We start from the raw sequence: 26336 nt of genomic DNA on the forward strand, positions 1-26336 counted from the left end.
CCTAAACGACCAACTAACAAACTGTTTCAGCGAAACAGTTTTATACACGACAACTTCGCCATTGGCGAAGTTGTCCATAACTTCGCTGATTCAACAAGTTCGCCATAGCGAACTTGTTGACAACTTCGCATATTACAAAACAATCATAAACAAAACATAATTACATTACAGACTCGATTACAAATGCTAGACTATGAACTACTGACACACATGTACCAACAGACTCCCCCTTGGCAGTAGCTTCATATCTTGATCTTCAAATCTTGAGTCTTGTAATCTTCACCTCTACGCGTGCGCCCCTTCTCTCACACATACTGACACTACCCCTTGATATTTCCTAGCTTGATCCTTCCAAGCAGGAATGTAGAAGATCTTCTTCTCGTTGAGCACTTTCAAATCAGCCTGTGACAGATTAACAAGATGCATCGGGTCGTACTCCCGAAGTACTTCTTGTTCATCCTCATCTTCCATTACCGCCTCAGCTGTCTCACAATCCACGTACCACCATTTTAAATCTTTTAGGACGTTCTTGGGCATAACTTTCATCGGTACTTCTTTCAAATGACGGACTGGTTTATACTTCATAACCAACCATGGTTTGCCGTCAGCCCTCATTCCACGATCTTTATCTTCTATCAACTTTCCTTTTTGAGGCTTTAGTAGTTCAAACTTTTTGTCTTTAATGGCTTCTTTCCATACGATCTTCTCAATGATTCTTGCCATATCATCATTGCTTCTATTGATCAGCCCCAATCTCGCTAAATCTTTCACCTCACATTCTGGTAAGGAATTCAGAGATCTCAACAATCTCTTAAAGTACTGAATGCCGTCGTACCGTTTGATCACAAATAGTTTCAGCTCTTTGTCGTACAACCAGCATATGATTCCCTTCTTTGACTCTGCATAGCCCTTTATATTATAAGTCTTTCTGAACATCGTTGGCACTGCAGGCTTCTTGGTTTTAACAAACCACTGAGCACAGCCTTCTTTCCAGTTCGGCTGCTCCTCCCATACAGTATCTTCTATCACACTCTCATCCCCCAATTCTGATCTCTCAACAGCTGGAATCTCATGTTCCACTGAATCATCCACAATCTCACCTTCTTCTAATACATCTTCCACATTAATCTGTTCTCCAATCCTCTCAATCTCATCCATAGGCAACACGTCGTCATCATCCATCAACTCATCGTCCTCCTCCTCATCCAACTCCTTCAAAGCATCGATAACGTCTTCAACATCAGCGTCGTCATCCACAACTACAACATCATCACCAGCTGCATTTGTAGACTCCCCCTCAGTTGTGGAAGCCCCAAGAGCCTGAGAGGTTCTTGGCAGCTCATCACCTGCACCGGAAGGTGCATTGGGATCATCGTCATGATCTTCTCGTCTTTTCGTTCTCAACTCATCGCCCCTACACGTCGTCTCCCCCTGAGATGCCAAGTAATCCTTGAAGGCATCTATTATTCTTCCATGTTCAACCAGGAGGGCAGCTTGTAGTCGATTGGATTCCACTAGGCTTTGAATGGTCTTTGTCTGATCAGCAACAATCCGTTCTAGTGATGTAATCCTCTCGGAATCTGAAGTAGGCAATGGAGTTGGTGGAACATCAGTAGCTGAAGTGACCGCAGGTGGTACCCTTGGTAACCCTGCAGTAGAAGTGATGGTCGACTCCACAAACCGTGCAACTACCACCGGTGGATTAAGCGGTTGGGGTGGTAGGGACACAATTGCTGGTGCCGACGTCTCGATCGCTGTAACCTGTGCTGTAGTAGGAATAAGAGACATACCAGATAAGGCAGGTGGAGCAAAACGTACTAGCCTTGAAGATTCTCCAGCTCCCGAACCTATACCTCTCTGTTCTCTTCTTGAACGTCTTAGCACAATCTGTACTGCCTCCTCTTCATCCACTTCATCCTCATCCTCCTCCACAGTTCTCGGCCTCTTTCCCGTAGTCCGTTCCCGAGACACCATAAGTCTTCTTGCCTCAGCAAACGTCTCGTCTAGATCAGAGTCAGCTACCGAAGTAGCTGCTCTGGTAACATCCATAAACTGAGGACCCGAGACATCCATATCAAACAAACCATGTCCACTAAAAGCAGCATCTAGATCAACTTGTTCAGCAGTGGACACAGCCTGAGATATAGTAGCTGGCACAGCAGCAGAAGATACAACAGGCGCAGCTGATACAGCATGAGGTGCTGCCGCCTGATGTGGTTGCGGATCCCTGAACTCGTCCCCTCCTGCAGGAACATACTCCGGGTTGATGAGATACCCGAAAAGTGGAGTATGCCTGGGACGCCGCTCAGGGTTGCTACGAGTGCTCGACGTCCTGCACTGAGCAAAGATACGTTTTGTTACGCACTCAACGTATCTGATAGGGCGTCTTTGCGGTATAGACGGAGCGACATGATTAATAATCATTTGTAGAAACCGAGGATACATAGTAAATCGCTCGCGCGCCGTCGCCCGTCTCTGACGATCAATCTCGTAAAAGATTAGCTGACTAAAAGAATATCTGCGGTTGTAAGTCAGCGCAATCATAGCCGATTGCATCGTCGCACCCATCCCGTCGGTTCCTGCCTTTCTGCCGGACATGCATACTATTAACACATGCATCAGAAAGCGCCATTGATCCAGCAGAAAGCCTTTCCTCCTCTGCGAGTCCCCCAGCGGACCCGAATAACCCATCCTCAAGTAAGCTCCGTCACGGAAAGGAGCTACGAACTCCGTTGGGTCGTCTCTCGTTTCATCACCGAACTGCAGAGCCAACCGTATATCTTCCGAGGAAAACTGTATGTCTTGACCATTGACAGTTGCTCGCATCACTGGAGGCTCAGGTCTGCAATCATAATACACCGTCTGCCAGAAATCTTGAATGTTGGGCAGAGATATGGGTAGTGTATTAGTGATCGCGTGAAAAACTCGTGATCGTTGGAGAAATGTGATAATCTCCCTATAGTCTTCAACGCCTCGTGCGTCTGGATCCAAAGTGATGTATTGGTTATGGGCTGGAAAGAATTGTCGTTGCTCATCACCATCATCACCACCAGCACCTCCAACAGCAGCCATATCTGCATAAAACAAATCAAGTTAGAGACCATATAACCATCTCACAAGTTCGCTGTGTACCATGTGCGAAGTTGTGATGTACAGGCGAATTTAAAGGTGAGGCGAAGTTGGGAACAACTTCGCTTCATCTGTAAGTTCGTCTGAAATCTTATAAAAAATTTGAAATAGGCGAAGTTGTGTTCAAGGCGAAGTTATGGATAACTTCGCCATAGGCGAAATTAAGCTTCAAGCGAAGTTGTGGATAACTTCGCTGAAGGCGAACTTAAGCCACTGGCGAAGTTGAGAATAACTTCGCGTTAACCTTAACTTCGCCTGAATCTGAAACGGCGACTGTTCAGATTCAAACAAGTTTTATCCGACGTTTCGGACCGATTTAAGGATATAACAATGAAGTCCAACATATTTCAATGGTGTTAGGACGAAAAGGTCGTCCATGAACACGTAACGTGAGGTCGAAAAACTTGGTTTCTAAGGTTCGACGACCCGAGGTCTCAAACCGGGTAAAACTATAAAGAGAAAGATAGGATGATATTGACAACACATACCACTAGTATAGTAGAAACAAGGAACACAAGATCGAAATCGAAAGTGAATAACAAGATCCGGATATAATGGTTATTGTAACAAGTTCGCCGGAATTTCGAAAATAAGTGATACTGTTACTGTTTAAAATCCCTTATATAGGGCAGAGTTGGTTCAGGCGAAGTTACGCTTAACTTCGCCAAGGCGAAGTTAAGCACAACTTCGCCGAATTCAACAACTTCGCCCGTAATTTTCAAAATCAGCCCTTTAAGTTTGAATAATCTTGAAATTAACCTTATAAGTTACCAAAAAGAGTTAAACAAATATGATCAAGACCCAGTAACCAACAATAAAATAGTATAACTACAAAAACTAAAAAAAAAACTTAGAAAAATTTTAACGAAATAAGGGATCAAATTTCAGTCTAGTCAGGGACCACTGCGTCTTAGAAAAGATCCTAACAGGAATCATACTAACGATGTGACTGTCACTTAGATCCGTGTTTAGCTGTATTATGACATAGAGACACAGGTTGTAAGCATGTAAATAACGTAAATGGTTTTCATCGTTTCTGTGATACGGATTAAGGTTCAGTTAAGCTCAAAAATTTAAGTTGGCAACATCTCAGAGATAATGATGTCTTCTATCTATTCTCAAAGCGTATTTGGCTATACCCAAGTCACCCCGAATTGACTTCGACCCATAATGTCTGATTATCTTGTAGATACACGATGTCTGCCTCCCGTTTTCTTCTAACTCCAGACGTGAGAAGTCTTGATTGTTACTATGTCTCATAAGTATTTAAAAATATACATATATATATATATATATATTTTTTTTTTTTTTATTTTTTTTTTTTAAATCAACATTTTTATCGACTTCAGAGTACTAAACCACTGCAAGTCCCGAATCTGGATCACTGCAGTATCTTGAAATGCTTTCTTCACGGGAATCAGAACACTCACGGGCTCGTGTATGACTGGGTAGTCGCTTTTCTGCCTATCCTTCGAAAAGATATGTATGAAGACATACAAAAACTCTTAAGGAGTTTCCACGTAAATTCGAGTAAATTTAAGTTAGTATCACATACACTTTTACGCACCATAAAAATTACCATGACATACAATGACTGTTCTAAAGCCTTTTAAGCCTAATAACTTCACTAGTTAAGCACACACAATTAGTATATACATCATTTTCCAAGGTTGGATCAATTTTCTGTTAAACACAGCATAGAACTTCTTACGACGTAACAGACTTGAAAAGTAATTTCATTTCCCAAAAAAAACTTTAATTTCAATCGCCCCAATCACGTCAAAGTCGTCAGGTAAACGGCTATCCTGAAGATCCAATGGATCAACTGGACCGACCACATACAAGTATGTGTCCTTCTTACTAAGTATGACCGACTAATTTTCAGCAACTGAAAGAACACACGTCATAGCTGCTCCGGTTACTTTCAGTCTTCCGGTTAATGGCTATCCTTATTTTCTAAGTCGAAAAACGAGGACCAAAACATATCCGAGGATATGTCCATCAAACTGAGGTAACCGACTGATTTTAAGCAAAAATGACCCTTTTTTTTTTTTTTTTTTTTTAAAACAAAGACATGGTTACTCGGGATTGATCATCCCGTTTAGCTCAATTAGGTTTTGAAATCTGGATTTATCAAACGCTTTTGTAAACAAGTCAGCAAAATTTTCAAGTGTATCAACTTTTTCGATCTTTATCAGTTTCTTCTCAGCACAATCCCGTATGAAGTGATGACGAATGTCAATATGCTTAGTTTTACTGTGCTTCACGGGATTGTTAATTACTGAGATGGCGGCAGTGTTATCAATTAAAATAGGAGTAAGTAAGAAATTCAGACCATAGTCGCGCAATTGTTGCTGAATCCACAAAACCTGAGAGCAGCAGTTGGATGCTGCCATGTATTCAGCTTCGCATGTTGAAATTGCAACTGATGTCTGTTTCTTGCACTGCCAGGAAACTAATCTTCCTCCAAGAAACTGACAGCCTCCTGTTGTTGACTTCCGACTCTGATTACATCCACCATAATCAGAATCTGTATACGCCACCAGTTCAACGTCTCCTCCCTTTGGGTACCACAACCCTAGTTTCGGCTTGCCCTTAAGATACCGCAAAATCCTCTTCACACCTTTCATGTGAGATTCCTTTGGGTTTGCCTGAAAACGAGCACAAAGACAAACAGAAAACATTATATCGGGCCTAGAAGCAGTTAAATACATTAATGAACCTATTATCGCCCGATACAGAGTAGGGTCCACATCTGCGTCACCATTTGATTCAGCGCCCAATTTGTGATTGACGCAGATTGGGGTGTCATATGGAGAACTGTCCTCCATCTTGAATCTCTTCAGCACATCATGAACATACTTTGTTTGATGAATGAACATCCCATCCTTCTTCTGATCAACCTGCAATCCTAGAAAGAAGGTTAGTTCACCCATAGCACTCATCTCGAATCGTTTCTTCATGACAGCTTCAAAATCCTGACACATGGATACTCTTGATGCAGCAAAAATGATGTCATCCACGTAGACTTGAACCAGTAGGAAGTCACATCCTTCTCTCTTCACAAACAACGTACTGTCAATCAATCCTCTTTCAAAACCATTTTCCAGCAAGTAGTCTGATAACGTTGAATACCAGGCACGAGGTGCCTGATGTAACCCATATAACGCCTTGCTCAACCTGTATACGTGATCCGGAAAGTCTGGGTCAGGAAAACCCGGAGGTTGCTCAACAAACACAACCTCATCAACTTTCCCGTTAAGAAACGCGCTCTTCACATCCAACTGAAACACCTTCATCTTTTTAGATGCAGCAAACGCCAAAAACAATCTAATCGCTTCTAACCGGGCAACAGGAGCGAAAACCTCATTGTAGTCAATACCCTCTTGCTGATTAAAGCCTTTAACAACCAGCCTCGCCTTATTTCTCACGATAATCCCCTTTTCATCTCTCTTGCACTTGAACACCCATTTCGTGCCTATAGCATGCACATTCTTTGGTTTTTCAACCAAAGTCCAAACTTCCATTTTTTCGAACTGAGCCAACTCTTCTTGCATGGCTTCGACCCACGAGCTATCCTTTAAAGCCATTTGATAATTCTTCGGTTCAACTTGGCTTATGAAGCAAGAGTACAAACATTCGTTCATGATACCTGTATCTTTAATGCTTGCATAAACACAGGTGTGCTCATTCAAGCTACTTCTGGTTTGTACACTAGAGGACACATCACCTATAACATTCTCCAATGGGTGATCTTTGTGAATTCTCGTGGTCGGAACAGCACCGACATGCAAATTGTCTTCCAAGTTTGAAGAGATCTCATCTATGGTAGTTTCAGGCTGAGAGTGAAAAGGATTAATAAACTCATCTTCAGTTGAGGCCGCAGGGGTATCGATAGGGTTTGATGTGGAAGGCTGAGATTTTTCTGTCATCTGATGTTGCACTACCTCCTCTTCCTCATCAAATATCATCTTCGTCACTGCTCTTTCGTCTTCTTCAGAAATTTCCAAAGTAGGTACGTTAAACGACTTAAAAAGTTTAACATAGTCAAACAGCTCAGCAGGTCCATTGCTTGGTTTTGGCGGTTGGTAACTAGTAATGTCGGTGTTACAAACCACCTCCACCTTGCAAGTTGTCGTATTGAAGACCCGTCTGTTGGGAGTCCCAACAACATAACCGACTAGGATTCCCTCATCAGCTACTTCACCAAATTTCGAATTAGTCTTCAAAATCGAACAAGGAGACCCAAAAGGTTCAAGACCGCACAGGTTGGGCTTCCTTCCGTGCATAAGCTCGTAACAAGTTTTTCCAAGTCTCTTAACTGTTAACACCCGATTCAGAACATAGCAGGCTGTAGCAACTGCTTCAGCCCAGAACATCACAGGAAGCTTTGAGTCTGCCAGCATAGTTCTGGCTCCTTCAATCAACGTTCGGTTCTTCCTTTCAGCTACTCCGTTCTGTTGTGGAGTATACGGAGCGCTGTATTGATGCTCAATACCCTTCTGAAGACAAAAGATTTCCATCTCAAAGTTCTTGAACTCTGTCCCATTGTCGCTTCTGATGAATTTAACTGATTTACTCATGACGTTCTCGACTTTTGTAATTAGATTCTTCACCATCTGAGTCGTCTCGTCTTTCGTTTTCAGAAAATATACCCACGAGTATCGCGAGTAATCATCAGTTATCACCAAGCAGTAAGAAGTACCGCCTAGACTTTGTACATTCACCGGACCGAAGAGATCCATATGAAGTAGTTCTAGAGTACCAGCAATTGAGTTGATCGTCTTGGTGAGATGGCTTTTCTTGTGTTGTTTTCCCTTCTTGCACGCTATGCATTTATCTTCAAAGTTAAAACTCTTTAAGGGAACTCCCATCACAAGCCCATTTTTGACAATGAAGTTCATCTTACGAAGATGAATATGTCCCATTCTCCTGTGCCATAATTCTGATTCTGATTCGCTTGCCTTTGTCATTAAACAGGATTCTCCGGTGGCCATTTCAGTAGACCTCATATCCATCACGTATGTATTCGTTTCACGTGGAGCTTTCATTACTATCCATTCTTCTGGTATATGAAAACCAGGCTTCAATACCATCGCTTCATTCTTAGTGAAATGGACAGTGTATTCTTTATCACAAATCTGCGACACACTCAGCAGATTGTGCTTTAATTCCTCCACAAAATTTACATTTTCAAGTGTCATTCTCCCATTCGACACAGTTCCTCTACCAGTAATCCTTCCACCGCTTTCACCAGCAAAACTAACTCTAGCTCCCTGAACAGGTTTTAAGTCTTGCAACAATTGTTTGTTGCCTGTCATGTGCCTGGAACAGCCGCTATCTACAATCCAACGATTGTTTGCAGCCCTGTTCAACTGTTCCTGCACAATAAAACAAAGAGTTAGAATCTTGGGACCCAAGACCAATTGGTCTTGGATCGATACGTCCCGTACCCTGGCTTTCTCAAGTTAGCGTCAGGATAATTTCTGTAAGTCCTGTTAGGGAATCTCCTTGCAGATTGGGTGTAATGCCTTCCAAACCTTTGAGAATTGAAAGTGTTATATCTTGAGGTTTGGTTGTAAAAATGAGGTTGGTCTTTATGAAAACTTGAATTCGTTACATTATGGCATTTTTTAAAGTTTTCATTTTTAGCAGGAACAAAATGACGCTTATTCTCATTTTTATTTGGCTTCACACCTCTGAATCTCGGCTCCAGAGGGCAATCTGCAACTAAATGCCCTAATTTGTTACATCTAAAGCAACACCGACTCTCCAATTTCTTGTCAAATGTTGGTTTGGATGTAGAGGCAGTGTTACCAGCCATTCGTCTCACATAAGGTGGGACATACGGGTTGAGTGGAGTACACTTTTTAGAAGATTTATCTTTATCTCCACCGGTAGGTAACACTACATTCTCTTTCGTCTTCCCAGATTCGGACAACTTATCCGAATCCGATGAGACTGGACTCGTAACAGAAATATTTACACTAGAAACAGGTGAACTCGTTTCGCCACTGCTAACACTTGATTCTACCCTTGAAATCTTAATTGGAGTTGTCTGATTAACCTCGAAATCAACAGATTTCTGAACACTCGGATTATATGTATAATTGTGGTTAAAGGGTGGTGGAACTTCGTGATATCCGATTCCTCCCCTCTTTGCAGAGGTACCTGGATCACTCACGAGGTGATCAAGGATGGCCGAGGAATTCCTGAACTGCTCAAGTTTGCGGTTCAGTTCCACCACCTTTACCTGGTGGTCAGCAATCTGTTTATCCCGATCAACAATCACTTTAGTTTTTTCTTCCAAAACTTCATAACTAAGATCAATTATTTCAATTTTCTCAGCAAGTTTAATTTTTAAGCTTTGAACATCTTTTTCACATGCTTTTATTTTAATTTTATAACTCGTTTCTCTTGCTTTCGTAAAATGGTGATCTTCTTTAATAGTTTTAAAGTCAGCATCTAAATGGACATACTGATCAGTTATCGTTTTAAGTTGCTCAGACAAATTCTCACAACTAGTACAAATAGTTTTAGGACTTACCTCGGAGCGATTATCTTTGTCATTTGCCATGAAAGCGGTTTCTTCTTCATTTGCTTTCTCAATTTCTTCAACCTTCTCACATTCTTCAGCTTCAGACTCAGCCATGTTTGCTTGCTCACCAGAACCACTTGAGCGTTGATTCCAGTTGTACTCTCCTGCCTCTCTGGTCAACATGGCATTTATCTCTCTGTTAACTCCTGAGTGTTGTGTAGGTCGACCTTGTCCTCGTTCAACCCTCTCATTTCTGCATTCCTTGGCAAAGTGCCCGTACTGTTGACAATTATAGCACCTTACCTTGGACTTGTCGAACCCGGGCCTACCACCAACAAACTTTCTCCCAGTTTTGTTCATAAACCGTTTCACACGCCTCACAATCATTGCCATTTGCCATTGCAAGTCCATCTCCTCCAGATCATCAGCATCGATCTGGTCGTAATCCTCATCTAGTACAGCAGGGTCCACAATCTTCCCCTGGATGTAGTTTTCATAGGAAGCAATAAATGATGCATAGACTGCAAACTGCTCTTCAGCAGATTTTACACTCATAGGCATCTTGGAATAATTATTGCTTGATGTATTTGCAGAAAAACTACTTGTGGATGCTTGAGGCTTTGAAGTACTAGATCCTCCAGCAACGAAACATACATCACCATTCGTGTTTACAGAAACGTTTCCTTTATGAGACGAGTCAGAACCTGACTCCCCTTTAGAGTAATAAGCAGCAGATTCAGGCCTCGACTTGTAAGTCCCCCCGGGGCGTCGCCGATCGATACGAGATCCGCACGAGGTCTAGGAGTGCGGAATCCTCCTAGACTCGTTTATGGTGTACAGACGAATAACACAAACACGTACACGATCAAATACACAAACAAATACTAGAACGGGATAAACAAATCTGCAGATTCATATATAAAATAATCACGTTACATACCGTAACAAAAACAGAAAACACGACTGACCCGAGGTGAGCTCTACCTCGGGTCGTCTCACACGACTCTAGTCTCTTACTCTCTCTCAATAAACAAGCTGCTCAAACACACACTGATTTCTGGATACCTAAAACTAAACAAGACACAACTATATATAGACAAACATTCACGGGCCTGGGCTTCAGTAGGCGAAGTTGTGCTAACTTCGCCTATGGCGAAGTTGTGATAACTTCGCCTAAGGCAGAAGTTGTGCTAACTTCGCCTGTGGCGTTCTGCTGGTCAGAATTGCATAGCGACGGTCACAAAATGCACCAACAGTCTCCCCTTTGACCGTTGCTCTCAATTCTAACAAACACGAAAGATCATCTGTTACAAAACATGCACCAACAGACTCCCTCTTAACTGATGATCTTCTGTTTGCAGTCAACCAGCCGTGTCAGAAACTGTCCTGTAGCTTCACAAATCTACCAATCACCCAGCGTCTTCCATATCAGATCTCTCCTTCAGTGTAAGCTTCTCCGACTATAACGATTGAGGTCTTTGTAATGCATGCATCCTCGTGCCAATAGATCATCTCAACCAATCACGTGAGTCCATCTGACTTCACCACCACATGAAGTTGGGCTTCCTCCACAACTTCACCAACTCGTCGGCATACGATAAGGTTTAATCTTCAACTACTCAACATCAAGTGATCAATTTCATCACAAAACCATCCTGACAGGATCTAACACACGACCATTAAAAAATCTGAAGCATCTTCAATCACCAGGGATAACGATCAGGAACATAAACACTTTAATTCCCGGTTAAATCCAACTTGTTCCAGAATCTTCACTCTAATAAATAAGCATCACGTTTCAGGATCCAATTCTCGAACGCCTTGAAAATAACATAAAAAATATGCTCTGACCGCAATCCAGTAATGACGAAAAACCTTCAGTTCAATTTGACTTTCTTCGGTTGGTCACCACGAACAACAACAATTTCCTTTCCCACAAACACCCGAATATGTGTCACTATCCAGTTTCAAACAATAACCCATTCACAACCTCAACTCCAAATCAGAGTTGACACGTATTTGTTCACACGTAAGATCAAGAGATAACAAGATCACTCGTTGATGGAACAACATCTTCGGTCTCACAATAATCATGTACACCTGGCCATACAGACGGAAAATTCCAAAATACTCTTTTTATTTTTTTTTTTTTTTTTTTTTTTTTTTTTTTTTTCTCTCGTTAACTTCGCCGAAAGTTAACATCGCCTGGCAATAACTTCGCCTGGCTATAACTTCGCCGAGAAGTCAACTTCGCCTAAAGTCAACTTCGCCTGTTCATAACTTCGCTTCTCCTTATATCTTCGCTGAAACCCTACGAACAGTGACGGCAACTTCGCCTGATGAACAATAACTTCGCCTGAAGAACTGTTCGGCCAGAAACGCACAGAAACGTGCCAGAAACACCAAAACGCAGATCTCGAACCATAGCGTAAGAGCCTAAGGCTCTGATACCAATTGTAGGTTCCGGAACGGATCGTACACGGGATATCGCTAACAACGCAGGTGCGGAATCCCTGCGCAGGTAGTTACGAGTGTAGAGATAGAATCACACGAGCAATAAATCAACCACGTTATATTGATAACCGAACACGTGACTCACGGTCACTATTACAGAGAATAACACGTAACACCAATATGAAACACACTGAAACAAACCCTAAACGACCAACTAACAAACTGTTTCAGCGAAACAGTTTTATACACGACAACTTCGCCATTGGCGAAGTTGTCCATAACTTCGCTGATTCAACAAGTTCGCCATAGCGAACTTGTTGACAACTTCGCATATTACAAAACAATCATAAACAAAACATAATTACATTACAGACTCGATTACAAATGCTAGACTATGAACTACTGACACACATGTACCAACAACATTGTAATCGAATATGTGCATTGTATTCGAGCTACGCCAATGTATTCGATCATATAGCATGTATTCGAGTCCAACATGTATTCGATTAAGTACATTGTAATCGAGTTTCTCCATGTATTCGAATGAGCTGTAGCATTTTGGTCCTTTTATTACAATTATCAAATATCTCATGACCTTAACACCCTTTTATGGTTTGGTATCAACCCATAGACGTTCCTATTTTAATTTTCGGCCAAGACTTAACTTATTTATCCATAAAGCTTGGACCATTTTGGGTTTAAAACATTCTTAGGTTAGATGTAGGTTTTATTCATACGAGCCGTATATGTTCATGAGTTCGTTAAGTCCATTTTAAACATCAAGTTTGTAACTTTATGGTTCATCTATGCCCGATCTACTCTAGGGTTATGTTTTAGGGCAAACCATTCATAAAAGCATAACCTTTAAGTATAAAGAACATACCTTTACTCGTTTGTAGGATACGGCTATCTTTGATATTTAACAATAATCTTGTATCTTGGTTGTACACCCAAGATCTACAAGATATAGCTTGGTTTTGGATCTCCTCCTCTTGGGTCGCGGCCGTGAATGTGAGGTATATGTGTGTGTAGGGAATAAGAAAGATAGAAATGAGGGTTTTAGGGTTTTAGGGAGGTTAAGGGAGTATTTATACCCTCTTAAGCCCATGGACCTAAGGCCCATCCCGTCCCTTAATCTATCTTTCCCACGCAAGTCCACACTCTTTATTATATTTAATCTTAATTAAATATTAACACACATTTAACAAACATAAATTCCTTTATTTATTATTATAAAATTTAGGATGTTACAAGTATTCCCTCCATAAAGAGGTTTCGTCCCCGAAACCTAACTATTACTAAAACAATTCAGGATAAAACGTGCGCATCTCTTCCTCAGCTTCCCAAGTATCGTCTGATCCCTTGCAATGCTTCCATATCACTTTTATTAACGGTATAATCTTGTGACGAAGTTGCTTTTCCTTGTGGTCAACTATCTCTACCGGCTGTTCAATGTTGTTCAATCGTTCATCAACCTCAATATATACTAATGGCACATGAGACGTGTCATCAGCTAGATACTTCCTTAGGTGAGAAACATGGTAGGTTGAATGAATTCCTTCTAACTCCTCAGGTAAACCTAGCTTATAAGCCACTTCACCCACACGATCCATAATCTTAAATGGTCCAATGTACCTCGGACTCAACTTTCCTCTCTTCCTAAAATGAATAATTCCTTTCCAAGGGGAGACCTTGAGCATCATATTATCACCAATGTTAAACTCGATTGGTCGTCGCCGCTTATCAGCATACGACTTATGACAGTCTTGAGCAGCTTTCATCATTGCATTGATCTAATCAAACTTTGAAGAAGTTTCTTGCACAACCTCCAGACTTCCCATCTCCTTCTGGCCAATCTCACCTCAACAGGTCGGGTTCTACATCGTCTTCCATACAACATTTCAAATGGCGGCATACCAATACTTGAATGGTAGTTGTTGGTATAAGAGAATTCTACAAGATGTAGATGATCATCCCAACTTCCTCCAAAGTCTAAAGAACAAGCACGTTGCATATCCTCAAGGGTTTGGATCGTCCTTAAAGACTGTCCATCTATTTGAGGATGATACGTTGTACTGATGTTCAAACTTATCCCCATGGCTTCATGGAACTTCTTCCGGAATCTAGAAGTAAAGTGAGTATCAATATCGGACACGATTGATAATGGCACTCCATGCTTAGTCACAACTTCCTTTATGAAAAAATTTGCTAACGTTTCTGACGAGATAGTCTCTCGTATAGGCCAAAAGTGAGCACTCTTGGTCAAACAGCCCACTATCACCCAAATGGTATCATGATTCTTAGCTATACGAGATAGCTTAGTTATGAAATCCATGGTGATGTGTTCCCATTTCCATTCCGGTATCTCTAAAGTTTGCGTCTTCCCATAAGGCTTCTGGTGTTCAGCTTTGATTTGTAAACAAGTTAAGCACTTACTAACATAATCTACTACATCACTCTTCATACCCGGCCACCAATAGTCTCTCTTCAAGTATTGATACATCTTGCGGATCCCGGATGGATTGAGTACCTTGACTTATGTGCTTCATCTAATATTCGACCTCTAAGATTTCCATGGCGTGGAATTCACATACGGTCAAACCTAGTCTAAACACCATGAGTGTTTTCCATCAACTCGTCTTGCTGACCAAAAATCATTTCCTTCTTCACTAGTCCTTCATCTACTAGCACTTACGTCTGCATCTTGATGATTTCTTCGAAAAGACTTGAGTTCATGATCAATTGGTATGACTTCATTGTTGCAATGACTTCTTCATTCTTACGGCTTAGGGCATCAACAACCACATTAGCTTTACCAGGATAGTACTTAATATCGCAGTTGTAGTCCTTTATCAACTCTAACCATTTTCTCTGTCTCATGTCCAATTCTTTTTGCTCGAAGAAGTACTTTAAACTTTTATGATCCGTGTAAATGGTACACATAGTACCATACAGATAATGTCTCCATATCTTGAGGACATGCACTACTACCGCTAACTCTAAATCATGCGTTGGGTAAGTACTCTGGTTAACTTTCAACTGTTTGGACGCATAAGCTATCACCTTTCCTCGTTGCATTAACACACAACCTAACCCACGATGCGACGCATAAGTACAAACAACCAAATCCTCTTCATTATCGGGTAAAGTGAGGATTGGAGCTTTCTAGAGTCTTTTCTTTAATTCCTCAAAAGCTTCTTCTTGGAACTTACCCCAACTGAATACTATAGACTATCAGGTCATACTGGTCAATGGTGCAGCTATCTTGGAGAAGCCTTCGATGAATCTCTTATAATAGCCAGCCAACCCTAGGAAACTTCATATGTCAGTCGGGTTCTGCGGAGTCTTCCAATTCGTTATTGCCTCAATCTTAGATGAGTCCATGGTAATACCTTCAGGATTGATCACGTGACCTAGAAACTGCACTTCTCTTAACCAGAATGCGCACTTCAAAAACTTAGGTACAACTTTTCTTTCTTCAAAGTCTCCAATACTTCTCTCAGATGCTCAGCATGATCAAACTCGCTCTTTGATAAATCAATATATCATCAACGAAAACGATAACTGACTTATCTAACATCGGCCGACACACCCTATTCTTCATGTCCATGAACGTTGCGAGAGAATTCGTTAGACCAAACGACATTACGAGGAACTCATAGTGTCCATACCGCGTACGAAACGTTGTCTTAGGGATGTCTGCCTCTTTCACCTTTAGCTGATAATAGCCTGATCTGAGATCTATCCGTGAGAACCAACATGAACCTTGCAGTTGGTCATACAGATCATAAATCCTTTGCAAAGGATATATGTTCTTTACCATAAGCTTATTCAACTCACGGTAGTCTATGCACATTCTCATACTTCCATCATTCTTCTTGACAAATAACACCGGTGCGCCTCACGGGGAAACACTTGGCCTTATAAAACCTTTGTCGAGGAGTTCTTGTAGTTGGGACATCAATTCCTTCATCTCGGATGGCGCTAGACGTTAAGGCGCTTTCGCGGCGGGCTGGGCTCTTGGTATTAAATCTATCTGAAATTCTATCTCTCGCTCCGGTGGCAACCCCAGAAGATCCTCAGGGAATAATTCTGGGTAGTCGCACACAAAAGGAACATCTTTTACTTCTTTCGTCTCGGTCGTAGCTTAGACAACGTACGCCAGGTAGGCACCGCACCTCGCCTTAACAATCCTTTGGCTTTTATCATCGAAATGACATTAAGCCCAGAACTTTTCTTATCACCATAAAACGTCACTACACTACCATCCAATGACTTTAACCTTATTAGCCTACTCTTACACACTATCTGAGCTTTAAACTCAGATAACCAATCCATTCCCGAAACTACATCGAACCCTCCTAAGGTTAACACATACAGGGTAACAGGGAACTCACGTCCCTCTAATTCTATCTTACAATCCTTAACCATTTTCATTATTTTCACCGAGGTGTCACTAGCGGTTTCTACTATAAAAGATTCAGACACTCGGCAACATTTCATTTTAGCTAATTCACTAAATGTCATAGCAACAAAACTCTTATTCGCACCTGAATCAAACAACACAGTAGCGGAAACACCGTTTACTAAAAACGTACCTGTGACAACGTCTGGAATTCACTTGGCTTGTTCCTGAGTCAGCATGTAAGCTCTGGTCTTTGGTCTTGGTGGTTCAACATCTTTCTTCCCGCTTCCTCTAGCTTCTGTACACTCCCTGGCCATGCGGCACTTCTTACCACACCGGAAACATGCCGGTTTCATACTACACTCATGAGCATAGTGCCCCACCCTCCCGCACTTATAAAAGGCGTTTGATCCAACTCTGCACACTCCTCCATGCATCTTTCCACATTTGCGACAAACATCAATCCCAACACCCCACTTGCACTTACCACCGTGCATGTTACCACATGTCTTACACGACCTCTTCTCCAATACCTTTCGTTTCTTATCCTTGGAGTTCCACAACTGAGTACCGGGTCGTTCTGCATGATTGACCCACTTCTTATCCTTTCTCTCCTCCCCCACCACAACATCATCCACAGCCAGGTCTTCATAAGCCATCTCAGCGAGTTCTACCGCTGAGTCAAACGTAGCAGGTTTATTCGCCTTGACTAGCCTGTGGACGTTCTGTGGCAGGCCTCTCACATAGGACTTGATCCTGTTGGCCTCGGTGTTAACCATATCAGTCACCAACCTAGACATTCGGTCGAATTCGGTTGTTTACTCGTGGAGTGTCATCTTTCCCGCTTTCAAGTTCAGAATATTCATCTCAGCTCTTTCAACTTTGGCATCAGCACAGAACCTCTTCATCACCAACTCTTTCAGATCATCCCACCTCATCGCCTTAATCTCATCCTGAGTCTTTCTCTGCTCCACACTTTCCCACCAATACATAGCTTCATCACAAAATGACTGATTGGTATAACACACGGTTTGGTCGGGAAGGCACTCGCTAATTCTGATAACCTTGTCCACCGAGGTTATCCATTGGAGAGTAGCAATTGCGTCTCCCAAACCAGTTAGCTTCTGCGGGTCGCAACCTTTGAACGACTTATAGTTACACCCACCTCGGTCTCTTTTTCTGTCGTCAACCTTCACCGATCGAACTTCGCTCGAGTCACCCTTCTCTCCCTCATCATCTTTCATACCATTATCCCCTGACCTCTCAGCAGTTCTTGCATGACTTCCAGCAGACTTTTCAGGTTGTAGGTTCTTCACTACCGCAGCTACAGCATGAGCAATAACGGCTTGAACAGCAGGGTCGAGTTGATACCCTTCATTCTGGCTTGGCCTTCGCAGAGTATCACTTGGTCCTTCTACAGAGTTAAAAACTGGCTCTACAGATGGTTCTCGGACAATGTGTAGCCTACCCTGACGTTCCGTACGACCTCCTTGTCCAGAAACTTTCCTAGCTCCAGCCATTCGTATTCTATAAGGGAAACACAAACATTGTCACTCAAGGAACTATTTAGTACAAGGATAGTAAGGCTAACAGGTAATAACAGTGGCCAGCTGTGATTAGCTGATCACGTTACTTTCCATGTCCTATACACTTTCCTTTATGAGTCAATTTATGCTAAGTTCTACTCTTAAACAATTAATCAATCAAATAATCAATTAATCCTATCCCTAACATACACGTATCCTTTCTTTAGCAATTAAGCTAATCATCATTCCACATTGTTTAATCATACACTTTACCTTTACTGAGTTTGCTTGAGTGACACATGACTATCTTGAACTGGTATCTTCTTTCTTTTCTTACTTAAATCCCATTATGTTTGAGTCTAAGTATGTAGGATGCTTAATTCTCTCGAACTTATGCTCTGATACCAACTTGTAAGGCCCCATCATCGGTGCCCTACATTGGACGTTGGATTTACTCATAAACACAGTTCTAAATATCAGAGTTAGTTAAAACTTTCGAGGAATATAAAAACTTGCATTAAACATTCATAAAATTTCAAAACTTCTCGTAAACAAGCATTTTGTCCTTAAAATTAAACATCAATAAACATAAAACATCTTAAGTCTTCAAATGGCAGCCTCTTCAATCTTGCGATGTGTCAAGCTCAAACCAGCTGTCTCATTCTACTCACCTGTGTGCATACTAAAAGTCAGCTACGCTGAGTGAGTTCTTGTTAATCATACAACATACTATACATTTATAACTATATACTTTCGTACATACTTCATACTTTCATACTTTCGTTTATAATATACTTACTTACCTTCATACTTCCTTTCTTTCATATTCATACTTACGTTTTAAAGAGCATTACGCCCTATAACCTTCGCATTTATTATTATGGTATGCAACCTGGCAACCTTCGCATATATTTTTAGGGTATGCAACCTTGTAACCTTCGCATATATTGTTAGGGTATGCAACCCTGAAACCTATGCATATATTATTAGGGTATGCAGCCCTGTAACCTTCCACATATCCTATAACCATCCATAAATTTCTATACATACACTCCTTAACAATACATGCGATATACGACGATCATTCACGTACTATCAAACATTCATTCATAATATAAACACACATATTTTTCTTAACAATACGTGCAATATACGAAGATCGTTCACGTACTATCAAGGGTTCATTCATAATATAAACATATCTATCACATACATCATCAAGACATACACTTATCATTTAATGTAAATGTATTAAATTCACATTGAGTATGCACAGAGCCCTGAAAATATAACAAGGAAGATGGGGCTAGAAACTCACCTAGATTCTGTTACGTTCTCTGTTATGTTATTCCTCTCATTTACTGTGCTCAGCTAACTTTACATTAATTTCATATATCAATACTTGCCCTAATCACATCATTTGAGTCTCATCAAATATGGCTAAGTCTGGTCTATTCTAATGGCTTTGTAAGGTATTGTATTCATAAGCATGGTCTTGTATTAGAATACAATTTACTTAGAATATAATTCTACCCTCAAACACAAATGTATTCAAATACTTTTGTATTTGAATACAATGTGTTCCTTTCTTTCTTACCTTTTGTAATCGAATACTTAATCCTTGGTTAATCTTTCTTTCTTTCTGTATTTAAATGGAGGTTACTTAGAATACAATTTTGCATTCAAGCCATATGGGATTCAAGGACATCTAAGTACTCAAATAAACAATGTATGCGTACTGGTGTATTCAAATACCTTAATGTATTCGAATACATTGATGTATTAGAATACATTATTGCATTTGAGTATGCCCTGTATGAGATCAAGTATAATGTATTCGAGTTCTTATATGTATTCAAATATGCATATGTATTCGAGTTCCTGTATGTATTCGAATTCCTCCATGTAATCTAACATGTCCCTTGTATGCGAATGTACCGTATGTACGCGAGCCATAATGTAATCAATTATGTACATGTATCCGAGTCACATTGTAATCGATATGTGCATTGTATTCGAGCTATGTCAATGTATTCGATCATATAAATTGTAATCGAGTCCAACATTGTAATCGAACATATGTCATGTATTCGAGTCCATCATGCATTCATCATATAGCATGTATTCGAGTCCAACATGTATTCGATTAAGTACATTGTAATCGAGTTTCTCCATGTATTCGAATGAGCTGTAGCAGTTTGATCCTTTTATTACCATTATCATTATATCTCATGACCTTAACACCCTTTTATGGTTTGGTATCAACCCTTAAACGTTCCTATTTCCATTTTCAGCCAAGACTTAACCCGTTCATCCATAAAGCTTGGACCTTTATGAGTTTGAAACATTCTTAGGTTAGATCTAGAGTTTATTAATACGAGCCGTTGCAGCATCAGGGAAAATGTTTGGTAAAACGCGAATGTATTTCTGAATGTCGCGGTTCTCGAGGGTTACAAGGTGAGGTACAATTCGGCTAAGTTCACGGAAGTGGTTCGAGTAGGTAGAGTTATCCCCACTATCTTGCTTGAGTTCCCAAACCTCGTCTTCAAGCCTTTGCAGCTCATGTTCAGGATAAAATTCCTTCTTCATTGCCTCTTTGAGGTCTTCCCAAGGTATGGCTACAACCAATTCGGATCCTTGGTCAGCTCTCAGAGCATTCCACCATGTGACAGCTCGGTCCTCGAGCATGCTCGAGGCTAACTTAGTCTGTTTGGTGGCATTTTCCTCACCACGAAAGGAAGTAGGGTTGGTAAGCAAGAAGTTACGAAAGTCGTAGTTGTTGGGTGGCCGAAGTACCAGATCCATTGGAGTTGAGGCTTTGGATTTGGGTGATGATTGTGGGCATAGTAGCAGCAAACTCCTTCGTGATTCTAGCAGCCAAGCGACGATCATGAGAACTAGAGGAACGTTGATGACAACGATGGTTTCTTAGCGAAGACATTCTATAAGGACCAAAATTAAAGAATTTATAAGGCGAAGGGTAAGTTGAAGATATCATTTAAATAATAGAAGGTTAGTTGTTTTATGATAACTTTGCTCTTACGAATAGGGGATATTATGAGGAATAAAAGTAAAATATTGTAAAGTAAGGGGTACATTGCGTAGATATTTATGAGTTGATGTAGAAAAATGATTAATATGTGATAACTAGAAGAGGTCAGATTAAAAAGTTAAAATTTAATTTATTGAGTTTACTTAACAAACTATTAACGAAACAAAGTTTGTGTGTTGGCCTTCAATGAGCTTTCCATGGCAGTTTGAATGGCCCAACGAACTAACGAATTAAAACAACTGATTTGGACAGCCCATGAGCGTTACATGACATTTTAACTATCGCAACTAATTAACGAATTAACAATACAATAGATTTTTTCGGCCCATGAGTGTTACATGGCGTTTTAACCGACCAAATTAAATAACGAATAAACGAGAGAAATATGAGTAGTTGGAACATCCTGTGAACCACCAAGTATGATGAACCCCAACAAAAAGATTCAAAACAAGATGAGAAATGGATAGTAGGAGTGCCCATGGATACCATGGATTTTTCACCCAATTAACCATTTAAAGAACAAAACACAATAATCGGAAAAATCGAATTTAGCCACGAACCACCGTGAATTCGGTTTAAAAACAACCTAAGGTGTCGGTCGTATGATACTTGTGTTCCCCCTTTGGCCTATAAGCTCGAGTACTATGGCCAGGTTATCCTTCAGGTAAGGAATAGCGTCTTACCTTGGGTTCTTGGAACCGGTTTGACAAGGCCCAACTCACAATACTTTCCCCCTTCCAGTTACGACAGGAACTTCTCACACTACCTAGCCTTAAGGTGAAGAGTAAAAAACAAAAGTAGGGAATTCTTAAGGAATTTTCCAAGAATAAAATCAATCTATATTTTTATTTAAACTAATTAAGAAAAATTTTCTTTGAAGGTTGAGGCATAACCTCAGAGTTTTGTGTGTGTGCATAACAATATAATAATAAACAAACATAATTTAACTAAGGAAAGTTGTAAACAATTAATTTGAACACATAAAGATAAACAAATAAGCACGTATGGGGCTCCTAAGTATGTTACTATGGCACCACTAACGACCTATCTTAAACCTTCGGCTTTGATACCAATCTGTCAAACCCAAACCTAAGGCGGAAATACCGGGGCGTGAGCTGATTGCTCACAGATCTCAAGGTACTATCATACAATATTAAAAGTGACAATATATATTAAATTTAATTAAATAATCAAGTACATCAAACTCATAAATAAACAAGCAAAATAAACATCCAAAATTAAATTCTTGTATCTTCTTCTCTAACATGCATCCTAAATGTCTTCAAACAATCTTGATAATCATATCATGTTATAACCTACATATGCGTTAAAAATACAAATAGGTTTTGTCAACACGAGGTTGAGTGAGTATAACATCAGATTTATAACACTATGACAAATATAAATAAAAGTGCAAACTGTTCCTGTAAGATAAACATTTAAGCCATAACACATAAACTATCAATCAACCATAAAGAAAGGGCTCAACCAATCCATATAAATGGACATTGGTTACCAAGCAAGGACTAAACTATTGCCATAAAAATAGACATCAGGTACCAAAAATAGTTGTATGATCATACTATAAATGAGGAACATCACCAAAATGCGTTCAAATAAAGAAAGTAAGCAAATAGCAAGTAAGCCAAACTGATAAACACACAAGGACAGACAGTTGGGTTTAATATTACATAATGTAAAAAAAAAATTAGTTACGCATATGTCCCCAAAAGATAAAATAAGTAAAAGAGGGGAGTGTAATACTTACCTTATCAGATGAGCTGTAGTTAGTAATATGATAAGAATAAGGGCTGTAGATCAAGCTTTGACAAAGTATCCTAATAATATTATGAGTGGAAAAATAAATATAAAGGGTTGTCGGTTTAAAAGAGAGCTGACAATCATAATGGTTAAATATTATTATCGTGATAATTATATATTACTTAGATTTATTACAAATCTTATATTTATTATTCTTTTATAGATCTTTTAAAATATGTTAACTATAAAATTATTATGTATAAAAAGATTAGCTTAATTATTTAGATAGCATTAATATGTTAATAACAAAATTTTATTTATCTCAAAACGTTAATATCTAGATTTAAACAATTGTATTATCCTTATATATACACATGAATGTTTAACAAAGATGTGGAAAAACAATACCTAATCTTGTCGGTTTTCATAAAATATAATTTATTTATCAATTATTATTATTATTATCATTAATTAAAAATAACTAAAATGACTATAATACCAAAAATAATAACAAAAAGGACGGGCTGGGGGTTCGAACCCGTGACCAGCCGTCCACAAAGTTTTAACCAACGTTGCACCAGCCAACTGGGCTGGTGACTAACTTGGTTATAACTTAGAACCAGTAATATATAACTAACCAAAAATAATTCCCCGAATTAACATAAACCCTAAAATTATGAATTAGTTTAATCTGTTGTTGTTAATCGAATACATATTAGGGTTATTGTTAATTAGACAATAGCGATTGTGTTTGATTAACTAATTAGACAATAGCGATTGTGTTCGAACCCGTGACCAGCTGTCCACAAAGTTTTAACCAACGTTCCACCAGCCAACTGGGCTGGTGACTAACTTGGTTATAACTCAGAACCAGTAATATAAAACTAACCATAAATAATTCCCCCAATTAACATAAACCCTAAAATTATGAATTAGTTTAATTTGTTGTTGTTAATCGAATGCATATTAGGGTTATCGTTAATTAGACAATAGCGATTGTGTTTGATTAACTAATTAACTCGGATAACGTCGTAAAGGGGTCTGACTTGAACGAAGAGTGGCCGGCTCAAATATTTCCAAGAACACGACAAGTATGTTGATGATAACACAATTTAACAGAGGGTTTATGACGGCTAGGGTTAACTTATTGTGCTTGCAAGTTTAATTAAGTTTATATAACTGTTTATATGTATAATGTCATAGGGTTAGGGTCGGCCAAGTGTAAACAAATAGCAGATCCATATTGATTCGTATTAACGTAATTGTGATGTCGGCTAGGTCAAATTAGGCATATACAACGTGATTTTGATTCGATTTCCATATACACAATGAGAATTGAGGTCCAAGTAATCATAATTGTTAACGGGTTTTCATGAAAACGAGTTAGGGTTTGAAGAAAACGGGTTAGGATAATTAGAAACTTATAATTTGCATCTTAGTCCTTGTAATATGAGGAAGGAAACAATTGGGGTTAAAGTTTGGTTTTGGGTGATTCTTGCCAAGGTAAGAAAGTTATATTTATTTATTTATATAAATAAATAATAGAAAATACTATAATAATAGTTAATCTTCTCGATAAACGTGATATTTGTAAATAAAATAACCTGAACATTGAATCGGGTCGGGTATTTAAATAAAAGTATCCCGAGTTGCTACACCTAATAAGGGGTCTTCACTTCCAGCCGTCTAGGGGACAAACAGCGGCGATTTCTAATGCCCCGGGTCACCTCCACTCACCTCAGGGTTCGTAGTTCATCATCTTGAATCAATAGTCGAAGACTAATCGAAGATCATAAGTGGATGATTCATCTTTAGTAATTCCCATGATATAGAGTATTGTAACTTTTTAGTATTTTCTCATGTATTAGAACTTAATGATTGTAGTTATTGATTTATTGTCTATGAACATTGATGTTTGGTATTGTTGAGCATTCAGTCGGTTTAGGTTTAATTTCAATCAAAACAATTAGTTTGTCAATTGCTGCGATACATGCCTCACAGGGTTTGCTGTTTAGTTTAGGTCAATAAATCATACAATTGCCCTTAGTTGAGTCATGCTAGTAGGGACCGTTTGATAACCAGTGTCGCGTGTTAACGATTCTTGATGCCTAAGAGTAGATTAATCAGCTAGCCAAATTTGTTTATTAATAATAATGTGTTGAATAACATGAGATTATTGTTTAGTTGCATGCTTGAACCCTAGGTGTGATTCTTTTATCGTTAATTGTTAAACTCGTTAAAGTGTTTGTTGCTTCCAAACAAAACCTGCTAGTGTGATCAGCACTCGACAAAAAGTTGTAAGTGTTTCTTTATAATTGTTTAGTAAATATAATTAAATAAAAAAACAAACGTACGTATGACATTGACCACATGCTCCTCATGGTTCGACACCCTACTTACCATAGCTTTCTTAGGTGATTAGGAACTTGATTTAATTATTTTTGACTAAATAGCGACAGTCTAACATCATCAAGACCGCCTCTCTTGAGGTAGTCCGACTTGAATGGTGATCACCATGGGAAACGATTTATGTTATTGAGGATAAGAACGTTTTGAAGGGGCGGAGAATTGATACGATCATAAATATTATTTAAGTTTATCATATTAATTAAGTTTATCTTTTACTTAATTTTCTTATTGTATTATTATTATGTTACTATATTGTTTATTTTTTCCTATTATTTTGTCTTTGGTTTTCATATTTATTGTAATCTTTATTTGAGAAAAAGAATAAGAAAAATAATCAGAAAATTTGTCTAAAATTTGGTTTCTCTTCTTCTTTCTTGTTCAGGAGGGGTGGGGGGGGGGGGGTTGCAGCCGCTCCCCTTATTTTTATTTTTTAAAGTTTTATAGATACCCAAATAAACATTATTTAAATTTCCAAGGCCATTTAACAAGCTCTAACTGGCTAATTTTAGATAGCGGCGAATATAAATAAACCTAACGAAAAGAAGTTTCTTGGTTATTAAATTGATGGGCCCACCTTTTCCATGTTTAACGCTTGTTACACGGTGTAGGCGGCGTTATTGGCGTGCCACCCTAACATAACGCCCGACGTTGTTGTCCCACAACGGGAGTAGCCATAATTGAGTCTCTATTAGTTGTTAGGACTCTTTAATTATTTCTATCCTAATATCAAGATATGTATATTTTAATTAATTGAGTGTCAAAAAATTGTTAAGAATCTATCTTAATAGATATTTTTAGTGATGACTCACACAATCTCCAATTTTACTCATAAACTACAATTTATTTTCCAATTTTACTCATAAATTACAATTTTATTTTGTTAAGTACATGATTTGAACACACATCTCTTAAAAGACAAAAGCCAAGCTTATTCAACCATTTATACGTTAGACCAAAAGCACTTTGATATTTATTTTATATCTAATGTGTTCTAAAACAAATCTTCTTTTGTTGAACGCCCAATTTTAAGATTTTTTCTGAACGGTCAATTTTTATTAG

The sequence above is a fragment of the Bidens hawaiensis genome, unplaced genomic scaffold (assembly GCF_021521415.1).
Source record: "Bidens hawaiensis isolate Kalapana, Puna unplaced genomic scaffold, B.hawaiensis_p1.1 tig00014139_1, whole genome shotgun sequence".
NCBI classification, from domain to species: domain Eukaryota; kingdom Viridiplantae; phylum Streptophyta; class Magnoliopsida; order Asterales; family Asteraceae; genus Bidens; species Bidens hawaiensis.